Source organism: Lipotes vexillifer, unplaced genomic scaffold, assembly GCF_000442215.2.
Source record: "Lipotes vexillifer unplaced genomic scaffold, Lipotes_vexillifer_v1.1 scaffold593, whole genome shotgun sequence".
Lineage (NCBI taxonomy): Eukaryota > Metazoa > Chordata > Mammalia > Artiodactyla > Lipotidae > Lipotes > Lipotes vexillifer.
Window position 1 is genome coordinate 763,430 of NW_006773778.1, and position 13,101 is coordinate 776,530.

Consider the following 13,101-nt stretch of genomic DNA (forward strand, 5'->3'; position numbering starts at 1 on the left):
AGATAAAATCTCCACAATCAACTTGATGTACCCTGCATTGATGGAACACCTGAATAGACAACAAATCAACCCGAATTGAGGAGGTGGACTTTGAGAGCAAGATTTATGATTTTTTCCCCTTTTCCTCTTTTTGTGAGAGTGTATGTGAATGCTTCTGTGTGAGATTTTGTCTGTATAGCTTTGCTTTCACCATTTGTCCTAGGGTTCTGTCCGTCCGTTTTGTATTTTGTTTTTTTTTGTGGTATGCGGGCCTCTCACTGTTGTGGCCTCTCCCGTTGTGGAGCACAGGCTCCGGATGCCCAGGCTCAGTGGCCATGGCTCACGGGCCCAGCTGCTCCACGGCATGTGGGATCTTCCCAGACCGGGGCAAGAACCAGTGTCCCCTGCATCGGCAGGCAGACTCACAACCACTGCACGACGAGGGAAGCACTTTTTTTCTTTTTCTTTTTTTTTTACTTTTAAAAAAATTTTTTTTCTAAATTATTTTTTATTTTAATAACTTTTATTTTATATTTATTTTATTTTATTTTATCCTCTTTCTTTCTTTCTTTCTACTTTTTCTCCCTTTTATTCTGAGCTGTGTGGATGAAAGGCTCTTGGTGCTCCAGCCAGGAGTCACTACTGTGCCTCTGAGGTGGGAGAGCCAACTTCAGAACACTGGTCCACAAGAGACCTCCCAGATCAACATAATATCAAATGGTGAAAATATCCATCTCAACACCAAGACCCAGCTTCACTCAACGACCAGCAAGCTACAGTGCTGAACACCCTATGCCAAACAACTAGCAAGACAGGAACACAACCCCACTCATTAGCAGAGAGGCTGTGTAAAATCATAATAAGGCCACAGACATCCCAAAACACACCACCAGACGTGGACCAGCCCACCAGAAAGACAAGATCCAGGCTCATCCACCAGAACACAAGCACTAGTCCCCTCCACCAGGAAGCCTACACAACCCACTGAACCAAACTTAGTCACTGGGGACAGACACCAAGAACAACAGGAACTACAAACATGCAGCCTGCAAAAAGGAGACCCCAAATACAGTAAGATAAGCAAAATGAGAAGACAGAAAAACACACAGCAGATGAAGGAGCAAGGTAAAAAACCCACCAGACCTAACAAATGAAGAGGAAATAGGCAGTCTACCTGAAAAAGAATTCAGAATAATGATAGTAAAGATGATCCAAAATCTTGGAAATAGAATAGAGAAAATGCAAGAAACATTTAACAAGGAACTAGAACTAAAGAGGAAAGAAGCAATGATGAACAACACAATAAATGAAATTAAAAATACTCTAGAAGGGATCAATAGCAGAATAACTGAGGCAGAGGAACGGATAAGTGACCTGGAAGATAAAATAGTGGAAATAACTACTGCAGAGCAGAATAAAGAAAAAAGAATGAAAAGAACTGAGGACAGTCTCAGAGACCTCTGGGACCACATTAAATGCACCAACATTCGAATTATAGGGGTCCCAGAAGAAAAAGAGAAAAAGAAAGGGACTGAGAAAATATTTGAAGAGATTATAGTTGAAAACTTCCCTAATATGGGAAAGGAAATAGTTAATGAAGTCCAGGAAGCACAGAGAGTCCCATACAGGATAAATCCAAGGAGAAACATGTCAATAAACATATTAATCAAACTGTCAAAAATTAAATACAAAGAAAACATATTAAAAGCAGCAAGGGAAAAACAACAAATAACACACAAGGGAATCCCCATAAGGTTAACAGCTGATCTCTCAGCAGAAACTCTACAAGCCAGAAGGGAGTGGCAGGACATACTGAAAGTGATGAAGGAGAAAAACCTGCAACCAAGATTACTCTACCCAGCAAGGATCTCATTCAGATTTGATGGAGAAATTAAAACCTTTACAGACAAGCAAAAGCTGAGAGAGTTCAGCACCACCAAACCAGCTTTACAACAAATGCTAAAGGAACTTCTCTAGACAAAAACACAAGAGAAGGAAAAGTCCTATAATAACGAACCCAAAACAATTTAGAAAATGGGAATAGGAACATACATATCGATAATTACCTTAAATGTAAATGGACTAAATGCTCCCACCAAAAGACACAGATTGGCTGAATGGATACAAAAACAAGACCCATATATATGCTGTCTACAAGAGACCCACTTCAGACCTAGAGACACATACAGACTGAAAGTAAGGGGATGGAAAAAGATATTCCATGCAAATGGAAACCAAAAGAAAGCTGGAGTAGCAATTCTCATATCAGACAAAATAGACTTTAAAATAAGGACTATCAGAAGAGACAAAGAAGGACACTACATAATGATTAAGGGATCGATCCAAGAAGAAGATATAACAATTGTAAATATTTATGCACCCAACATAGGAGCACCTCAATACATAAGGCAAATACTAACAGCCATAAAAGGGGAAATCGACAGTAACACATTCATAGTAGGGGACTTTAACACCCCACTTTCACCAATGGACAGATCATCCAAAATGAAAATAAATAAGGAAACACAAGCTTTAAATGATACATTAAACAAGATGGACTTAATTGATATTTATAGGACACTCCATCCAAAAACAACAGAATACACATTTTTCTCAAGTGCTCATGGAACATTCTCCAGGATAGACCATATCTTGGGTCACAAATGAAGCCTTGGTAAATTTAAGAAAATTGAAATTGTATCAAGTAACTTTTCCGACCACAACGCTATTAGACTAGATATCAATTACAGGAAAAGATCTGTAAAAATTACAAACACATGGAGGCTAAACAATATACTACTTAATAACGAAGTGATCACTGAAGAAATCAAAGAGGAAATCAAAAAATACCTAGAAACAGGGCTTCCCTGGTGGCGCAATGGTTGAGAGTCAGCCTGCTGATGCAGGAAACACAGGTTTGTGCCTTGGTCCAGGAAGATCCCATGTGCCACGGAGCAGCTGGGCCCGTGAGCCATGGTCACTTAGCCTGTGCGTCCAGAGCCTTTGCTCCACAATGGGAGAGGCTACAACAGTGAGAGGCCTGCGTACCACAAAAAAACAAAAATACCTAGAAACAAATGACAATGGAGACACGATGACCCAAAACCTATGGGATGCTGCAAAAGCAGTTCTAAGAGGGAAGTTTATAGCAATACAATCCTACCTTAGAAAAAGGAAACATCTCAAATAAACAACCTAACCTTGCACCTAAAGCAATTAGAGAAAGAAGAACCAAAAAAAAAAAAAAAAGCAAAGTTAGCAGAAGGAAAGAAATCATAAAGATCAGATCAGAAATAAATGATAAAGAAATGAAGTAAACCATAGCAAAGATCAATAAAACTAAAAGCTGGTTCTTTGAGAAGATAAACAAAATTGATAAACCATTAGCAAGACTCATCCAGAAAAAAAGGGAAAAGACTCAAATCAATAGAATTAGAAATGAAAAAGGAGAAGTAACACCTGACACTGCAGAAATACAAAAGATCATGAGAGATTATTATAAGCAACTCTATGCCAATAAAATGGACAACCGGGAAGAAATGGACAAATTCTTAGATATGCACAGCCTGACAAGACTGAACCAGGAAGAAATAGAAAATATGAACAGACCAATCACAAGCACTGAAATTGAGACTGTGATTAAAAATCTTCCAAAAAACAAAAGCCCAGGACCAGAATGCTTCACAGGCGAATTCTTTCAAACATTTAGAGAAGAGCTAACACCTGTCTTTCTCAAACTCTTCCAAAATATAGCAGAGGGGGGCTTCCCCGGTGCTGCAGTGGTTGGGAGTCCGCCTGCCGATGCAGGGGAGACAGGTTCATGCCTCGGTCCGGGAAGATCCCATAAGCCGCAGAGTGGCTGGGCCCGTAAGCCACTGTCGCTGAGCCTGAGCAACCAGAGCCTGTGCTCCACAGCGGGAGAGGCCACAACAGTTAGAGGCCCGCGTACCAAAAAAAAATATATATATATATATAAATATATAAATATAAATATATATATATATATATATATATACTAGCAAACAGAATCCAACAGCACATTAAAAGGATCATACACCATGATCAAGTGGGGTTTATTCCAGGAATGCAAGGATTCTTCAATATATATACGCAAATCAATCAACGTGATACACCATATTAACAAATTGAAGGAGAAAAACCATACAGTCATCTCAATAGATGCAGAGAGAGTTTTCGAAAAAATTCAACACCCATTTATGATAAAAACCCTGCAGAAAGTAGGCATAGAGGGAACTTTCCTCAACATAATAAAGGTAATATATGACAAACCGACAGCCAACATCATCCTCAATGGTGAAAAAAAGCATTTCCACTAAGATCAGGAATAAGACAATGTTGCCCACTCTCACCACTCTTATTCAACAGAGTTTTGGAAGTTTTAGCCACAGCAATCAGAGAAGAAAAAGAAATAAAAAGAATCCAAATCGGAAAAGAAGAAGTAAAGCTGTCACTGTTTGCGGATGACAAGATACTATACATAGAGAATCCCAAAGATGCTACCAGAAAACTACTAGAGCTAATCAATGAATCTGGTAAAGTAGCAGGATACAAAATTAATGCACAGAAATCTCTGGCATTCCTATACAGTAATGATGAAAAATCTGAAGGTGAAATCAAGAAAACTCCCATTTACCATTGCAACAAAAAGAATAACATATCTAGGAATAAACCTACCTAAGGAGACAAAAGACCTGTATGCAGAAAATTATAAGACACTGATGAAAGAAATTAAAGATGATACAAACAGATGGAGAGATATACCATGTTCTTGGATTGGAAGAATCAACATTGTGTGAATGACTCTACTTCCCAAAGCAATCTATAGATTCAATGCAATCCCTATCAAACTACCACTGGCATTTTTCACAGAACTAGAACAAAAAATTTCACAATTTGTATGGAAACACAAAAGACCCCGAATAGCCAAAGCAATCTTGAGAACAAAAAATGGAGCTGGAGGAATCAGGCTGCCTGACTTCAGACTATACTACAAAGCTACAGTAATCAAGACAGTATGGTACTGGCACAAAAACAGAAAGATAGATCAATGGAATAGGATAGAAAGCCCAGAGATAAACCCATGCACATATGTTCCCCTTATCTTTGATAAAGGAGGCAAGAATATACAATGGAGAAAAGACAGCCTCTTCAATAAGTGATGCTGGGAAAACTGGACAGCTACATGTAAAAGAATGAAATTAGAATCCTTCCTAACACCATACACAAAAATAAACTCAAAATGGATTAAAGATCTAAATGTAAGCCCAGAAACTATCAAACTCTTAGAGGAAAACATAGGCAGAACACTCTATGACATAAATCACAGCAAGATCCTTTTTGATCCACCTCCTAGAGAAATGGAAATTAAAAACAAAAATAAACAAATGGGACCTAATGAAACTTCAAAGCTTTTGCACTGCAAAGGAAACCATAAGACTAAAAGCCAACACTCAGAATGGGAGAAAATATTTGCAAAGGAAGCAACTGACAAAGGATTAATCTCCAAAATTTACAAGGAGCTCATGCAGCTCAATAACAAAACAATAAACAACCCAATCCAAAAATGGGCAGAATATCTAAACAGACATTTCTCCAAAGAAGATATACAGACTGCCAACAAACACATGAAAGAATGCTCAACATCATTAATCATTAGAGAAATGCAAATCAAAACTACAATGAGATATCGTCTCACACTGGTCAGAATGGCCAATATCAAAAAATCTAAAAACAATAAAAGCTGGAGAGTGTGTGGAGGAAAGGGAACACTCTTGCACTGCTGGTGGGAATATAAATTGGTTCAGCCACTATGGAGAACAGTATGGAGGTTCCTTAAAAACTACAAATAGAACTACCATACGACCCAGCAATCCCACTACTGGGCGTGTACCCTGAGGAAACCATAATTCAAAAAGAGTCATGTACCAAAATGTTCATTGCAGCTCTATTTACAATAGCCAGGAGATGGAAGCAACCTAAGTGTCCATCATTGGATGAACAGATAAAGAAGATGTGGCACATATATACAATGGAATATTACTCAGCCATAAAGATAAACGAAATTGAGTTATTTGTAGTGAGGTGAATGGACCTAGAGTCTGTCATACAGAGTGAAGTAAGTGAGAAAGGAAAACAAATACTGTATGCTAACACATATATATGGAATTTAAGAAAAAAAAATGTCATGAAGAACCTTGGGGTAAGATGGGAATAAAGACACAGTCCTACTAGAGAATGGACTTGAGGATATGGGGAGGGGGAAGGGTAAGCTGTGACAAAATGAGAGAGTGGCATGGACATATATACACTACCAAACGTAAAATAGATAGCTAGTGGGAAGCAGCCGCATAGCACAGGGAGATCAGCTTGGTGCTTTGTGACCACCTAGAGGGGTGGGATAGGGAGGGTGGGAGGGAGGGAGATGCAAGACGGAAGAGATATGGGAACATATGTACATGTATAACTGATTCACTTTGTTATAAAGCAGAAACTAACACACCATTGTAAAGCAATTATACTCCAAAAAAAAAGTTAAAAAAAAAAAACTACAAATCAATAAGGGAAAAGGCAACTTAGTAGAAAAATGGAGGCGGGGGGGAAGACTTGAACAGGAACTTCACAACAAAGGAAATGAAAATGACAATAAACATTAATAGATATTCAACATTATTAGTAATGCAAAATAAAACAATGCGACATAGTTATATACACATCAGAAATACATGACTTTATTATTATTATTATTATTATTATTATTATTATTATTTTGGTCACCACGTGGCATGTGGGATCTTAGTTCTCCAACCAGGGATCGAACCCGGGCCTCCTACAGTGGAAGCATGGAGTCTTAACCACTGGACTTCTAGGTAAGGAGTTCCAAGACATGATTTAAAAGCCTGGCAATGCTAAGGGTTGGCAAAGACATAGAGCTATTAGAGCTCTCTTATAATGCTGGTGGGAATGTAAACTGAGGCAATCTTTTAGAAAATTTTTTGCCACCACCTAATAAGTTGAACATGAACATACCCTACAATCCAGCAATTTTACTTCTACATGCATACCTAGAGAAAACCCTGCACATGTGTATCAGGAGACATGTATAAGTATATAGAGATCATCATTGTTACAAAATCCGAAAATTAAAAATATGTAAATGTGGTATATTCATGTGCTGGAATACTAATCAGCAAGGGAAATGAATAAACTACGGCTACACATAACATCATGGATGAATCCAAATAACATATAATTTTGAGCAAAATAAGACAAATCACAGGAGAATAAAGACAGTTAAATACTATTTATGTAAAATCAGAAACATGCAAAACTAAACAATGTTGTTTGGGGGATATACACATATGTATTAAACCTATAAAGAAACAAAGTCTGTTTAGAGAGTTACCTCTGTGGAGAAGGGAAGGGAGCACAATCCACAGGGCAGTGTTGAGGTAGGGAGCTCCAGGATGCCTCCGAAGTGGTGATAATGTTCAAATGTCTTAGCCTAGTGGTTACACAAGACGTTAGCTTTATTATTATTAATTAAAATATGCATATATGTTTTATATACTCTGTTAATTTCAAAATAAAAATGTTTAAATAATATATTTATAAAAGGCAGGGTGCTAAAACACAAAGCAATACAGAACTAAAGCTATAAGTTTAAGATGTAAAATTATGAAGATAAAGAGTAAAAACCTCAAGTCAGTTTTTTTGGAGGGTTCTTTTTTCCATTAGATATTTCCACATATCTTAAATGCGTCATGTAAAAGATTCCACCTGAATTTTTTTCTTTTGCCCAGACCCTTGCTATTATATGGACAAAAGCCAAACGCCAAAAAGGCAAGAGCTGATCAAATTACTAAACTTTTTCATGCCTCATTAATTAAATAAACATCTCCTACTTTTTCCTGAGATGCTCCAAGAATGAAATTCACTTTTGATTTAAAAAGAAGAAAGAAAAATGTAACAGAAAAGATAACCTAGCATTTGAACAAAGATTGGTTTAGAATAGTCAAGGTACTAGGAATGCCTTTTTAGCAACTAAATTTTATGTAATTGTTTTTAATCAAATTAACTCTATTTCCTCACTTAATAAAAGTATAAAGACTGTTTTTGGGGACAACAGGAAAATGTCTCTTACTCGATTTTGAATATTTTGACATCAGAATTTAATATTTGATTCTTTAGTTATTCTTCTCTTTCAATATACATAACTAAATTATTTGTATATCATGGTATAATTATTTCAGATGTACAAGAAACCTTTTGCAACTGCGCCTCCAGAGCCTGTGCTCCGCAACGGGAGAGGCCACAACAGTGAGAGGCCCACATACCGTAAAAAAAAAAAAAAAATAGTACTTTACAGGGCTTCCCTGGTGGTGCAGTGGTTAAGAATCTACCTGCCAATGGAGGGGACATTGGTTCGAGCCCTGGTCCGGGAAGATCCCACATGCCACGGAGCAACAAGGCCCGTGCGCCACAACTACTGAGCCTGCATTCTAGAACCTGTGAGCCACAACTACCGAGCCCACGTGCCACAACTACTGAAGCCTGCGGGCTTAGAGCCCATGCTCCAGAAGAAGAGAAGCCACCGCAATGAGAAGCCCGCGCACTTCAACAAAGAGTAGAAGCCAGCACACAGCAATGAAGACCCAATGCAGCCAAAAATAAATAAATAAATAAATAAATTTATTTTAAAAATAAAGTACTTTATAAATAATACCACTTTTGGTAAGTATTTTCAGAGCTTTTTTTTTTCTTGTTTTAGGAAATTTCATGAGTTTATATGTAAGAATCCTGTACTGATATTAATTTTTCTTGAGATTGGCTTTTAGGGAGTTTTTCTCCCCAATCAACTTTTAATTATAAGATGTTTTATTAGAATCAAGCAAAATATCCTCTCACTTAAAAAATCATAGGGCTTCCCTGGTGGCGCAGTGGTTGAGAGTCAGTCTGCCAATGCAGGGGACATGGGTTCGAGCCCCAGTCCGGGAAGATCCCACATGCTACGGAGCAGCTAGGCCCGTGAGCCATGGCCGGTGGGCCTGCGCGTCCGGAGCCTGTGCTCCGCAACGGGAGAGGCCACAACAGTAAGAGGCCCGCATACCGCAAAAAATAAAAATAAAAATAAGTAAAAATAGAAATAAAAAATCATAATACAAAGATTTCTACATTGAGAGTATTTCATCAGTCATGGGAAAAGAAACAAGCATCAGTGCACTATTCTTCAAATAATTTTAGATATGTAGCCTAATTAGAAGATTGTTAAGGAGTTTACATTGATAATGAGCACAACCTTGCTCATATCCCTTCCATATCTTCAGATTTCAAAACTGGACATTACTAGTTTGATTTTTTTTTTTTTTTTTAAGTTTTGCCTTGACTCTGGATTCTGGCAGAGACACACATATAAATGAAAAACAGTCATTGCATTCAGGAATTTTCAGCGCAACAGGGATAAAGACATAAATGCATAGTATAAACAAATAGCTGTAATGTAAGGTAAGATAAGACTATGTGATGCACAATCTTAGGAAATCACAAAAGGAAAAAATCATATCCAGCCAGATGTGATCAGGAGACATTCAGGTCTATGGAAAGGGCATCCTCAAATTAAGATATTATCTGTACTCTCACAATCCTCAATTTAAATGTTCAACAAAGAAATGTTATTTTAGAGAATTAATTGGATGCTTGTTCAATTGATTTTCATCATGTGCCCTCAGTTATGAAATCTCGACAGGAGAAAGTAAGTTTATGCAAATACACTTCATTTCTTGTTATTTGGTTTTATATAAATAAAGTTATACTTGTCTTACTTATGTTTCATATTTTTGCTATGTTCTGGGTATAGTAGTGAATAATAGTAAGTAAGAAAGAGGCTGTCCCTGCTCTCATGCAGTTTATTATTTACCTCTGAGCACATGGTTCTTAGAAGTGACCTTTTCGGTGTGGCTTTTTTTTTTTTTTTTTTTTTGCGGTACGCGGGCCTCTCACTGCTGTGGCCTCTCCCGTTGCGGAGCACAGGCTCCGGACGCGCAGGCTCAGCGGCCGTGGCTCACGGGCCCAGCCGCTCCGCGGCATGTGGGATCTTCCCAGACCGGGGCACGAACCCGCATCCCCTGCATCGGCAGGCGGACTCTCAACCACTGCGCCACCAGGGAAGCCCCGGTGTGGCATTTTTAATGCTATGATTTTTAGACGGAACTCTTGGCAAAGGTCACTTCAATTCCTGATGTATTTTTTCATGGTTACTTTTTACATCCTAGTTGTGTTTTTTGCTCAATTTTTCATCTCCAGCAATTTAAGTAATTTTTGCAGTGTTCATTTTTCTGGGTCTGAATTTTGATTGTGACAATTTTTTGTCATTTATGATATTTATGATTCTTACTTCACTTAAGTGAGATAATACCTACAGTGACTGAGATCACTCTTCTATACACTTCAACTTAAGTTGAAAACAGTTCACTAAACACAAATGACTGAGCATGAATTGTAAATACTACTCAACAGGAAGAGAAAGTTACCTACTCAGCAAATTACTGTCTTGGGCACATTGGTGCACTGTGTCATGTTGCTAGAGTATCTACTAACTGAAATCATTTTTATCTCATATCTTTTTCATTCTTTTTGACAGGTGGTAACCATTAGCTTTCTTAGTCTCTTTATCTCCAACATGTTACTCTTCCGTATTTTAACATCACTAACATAGGTCAGGGAAAATGGTATAAATTCACAGAATTATTAACTCCCTGTTTAAGCAGCTGGCATCAAAATTACTTCATCCCCCTCCTCCATCAATACTGTCATTTGTCATATTCTGCATAGGGATTTGAACATTTTATTGTTGTTTGCCCTTTTGTCTGCTATTTTTATGTTACTTTACTCTTTGCTTAGATTCACCAATTGTTGACATTTTGCCACACTTGATTTATCTGATAGAGGGATGGATGGATGGATGAAAGAGTAGAATAAAATACACAGAATAGGATAGGATAGGATAAGACATATTTACACACACACAAACATACATTTTAACGAACTGCTTAAAACTAAATAACAGACATGATGATACTTCCCCTCTAACTACTTCAGCATACATCTTGTCCTAAGAACAGATATTCTCCTACATAACCACAATACTATCATCACACCCAAGAAATTTAATATCAGATATGATATTACCTGATACTCATTCCATATTCAGAGTTCTTCAGTTGTCTATAAAAAAGTCTTCTGTGGCTATTTTATTTCTCTGATCCAGGACCAAACCCAGGATTATACATTGCAATTAGTTGTCATGTCTTTTAACCTGGAAAAGTCTCTTTGCTCTTTTTCAATCTTTCATACACATTGACACTTTCAAAGAATCCAGACCAGTTATCTTGTTCAGTATCCTGTAATCTGAATTTGTCTGACTGTTTTCTCATTATTAGATTCAGGTTAATATTTATGGTAAATGCAGAGTTTCAAAGTTTATGCTTTTATAGCCTGTTTGTTTTCTTTTAATCACCTGGACTTACTCCTACCTATACATTGCCTTCAAGTCTTCTATTTAACTGCTTGTTATTTAGAGTCCAGAAAACAGATATGCAAGCTTTTAGAGTTACGTTAAAGCAAATAAATAGGTACTTATTGCCTCCCCTGGGAATAAAGTGCATGGGCTTTAGATATACTTTGGTCTTTTAAAAGATTTCAAAATTTGTTCCTGGATTTCCATTGTATTTTATATACATAAAATTATTTAATATGCAAGTTCTAGAAAGGCAATATATAACCATATTCTTACACTTTCTGTATGTATGACACAAGAGACCATTAAAATTATATTGTATTTACCAGGACAACTGTGGTATAGCCTATTTCTAGTCAATAGAGATTTTTCTAAAAAAGATTTCCATCTCTTCAAACAATGGCAAAAATATCTACTGAGGAATATTTGTTATTTTGGAGATGTTGCAGGTAAGCTTTTTATCAATGTTTTTTATTTTACATTTCAGTTCCAATGTTTTCATACCCATATGAACTTAACAAGAATTTTGTTTTTAAATTATACTGTCTTATATAACAACTTTACAATGTACAAGTATTATGTAGTCAATTCAGAAACTGAATTTCTCAGCTTAGCAACATTAATTATATAATATCAGGTGCCCCAATACTGAAAACCCAAATGTCCTTGGTTTAAGATTTGAGAACTGGGCTTCCCTGGTGGCGTAGTGGTTAAGAATCTGCCTGCCAATGCAGGGGACACGGGTTTGAGCCCTGTTCCGAGAAGATCCCACATGCCGCGAAGCAACTCAGCCCATGCACCACAACTACTGAGCCCGTGCTCTAGAGCCCGTGATCCACAACTACTGAGCCCGCCTGTCACAACTACTGAAGCCCATACACTTAGAGACCATACTTTGCAACGAGAAGTCACCTCAGTGAGAAGAATGCACACCACAACGAAGAGTAGCCCCCACTCACCACAACTAGAGAAAGCCCGCACGCAGCAACGAAGACCCAATGCAGCCAAAAATAAAAATAAATAAATATGTAAATACACTAAAAGAAAAAAAAGATTTGAGAATTGATGTTTAATTCCCAGAAATTGTATCTGTCTCTGGAAAATTCACAACTTGGGTGAAGTTTATATATTAATCCACTACTCCCCATCCCACACATGCATGGTTTTGTTGTTGTTGCTGTTTGTGTATTTACCCCTTCTATTGCCCTTTGGGGTTTGTTCCCCCACATGAGTGATTGATGGTGTTGATTTGGGTTTATCTCAGGCATAGAAGTAAACTGATGTATTCATTCTTGTTAAGGTGTTTAGCATGAATTTTAGAAGACACTTTACCATTTCAAAAAATCATTTTAAAAGATCTAAAACCATTTCAATCATTTAAAACCATTATCTGGAAAGAATAATAATGAATTTCTAATAGTGGGATTTCAGGCACTTTAACACTTGAGTGAGAGGAATAATTTTGAGCAGGAAGCCTTCTCAGTATCTTTCATAGCACAGGCAATCTGCTGCTATTTCTTAGAGCAAGTGCAGTTCTGAGATTTCCAGAAGAAAAGTATTCAACCCACTCTTTCCTGTATCCCTTCACT

The 13,101-nt window shown here is 37.4% G+C and overlaps 1 protein-coding gene across 1 annotated transcript in view; it reads left to right on the plus strand.

Moving 5' to 3' along the window:
* The window catches only part of CEP126 (centrosomal protein 126), a 111,379-nt gene that overhangs the window by 97,842 nt on the left and 436 nt on the right, over positions 1-13,101 (plus strand).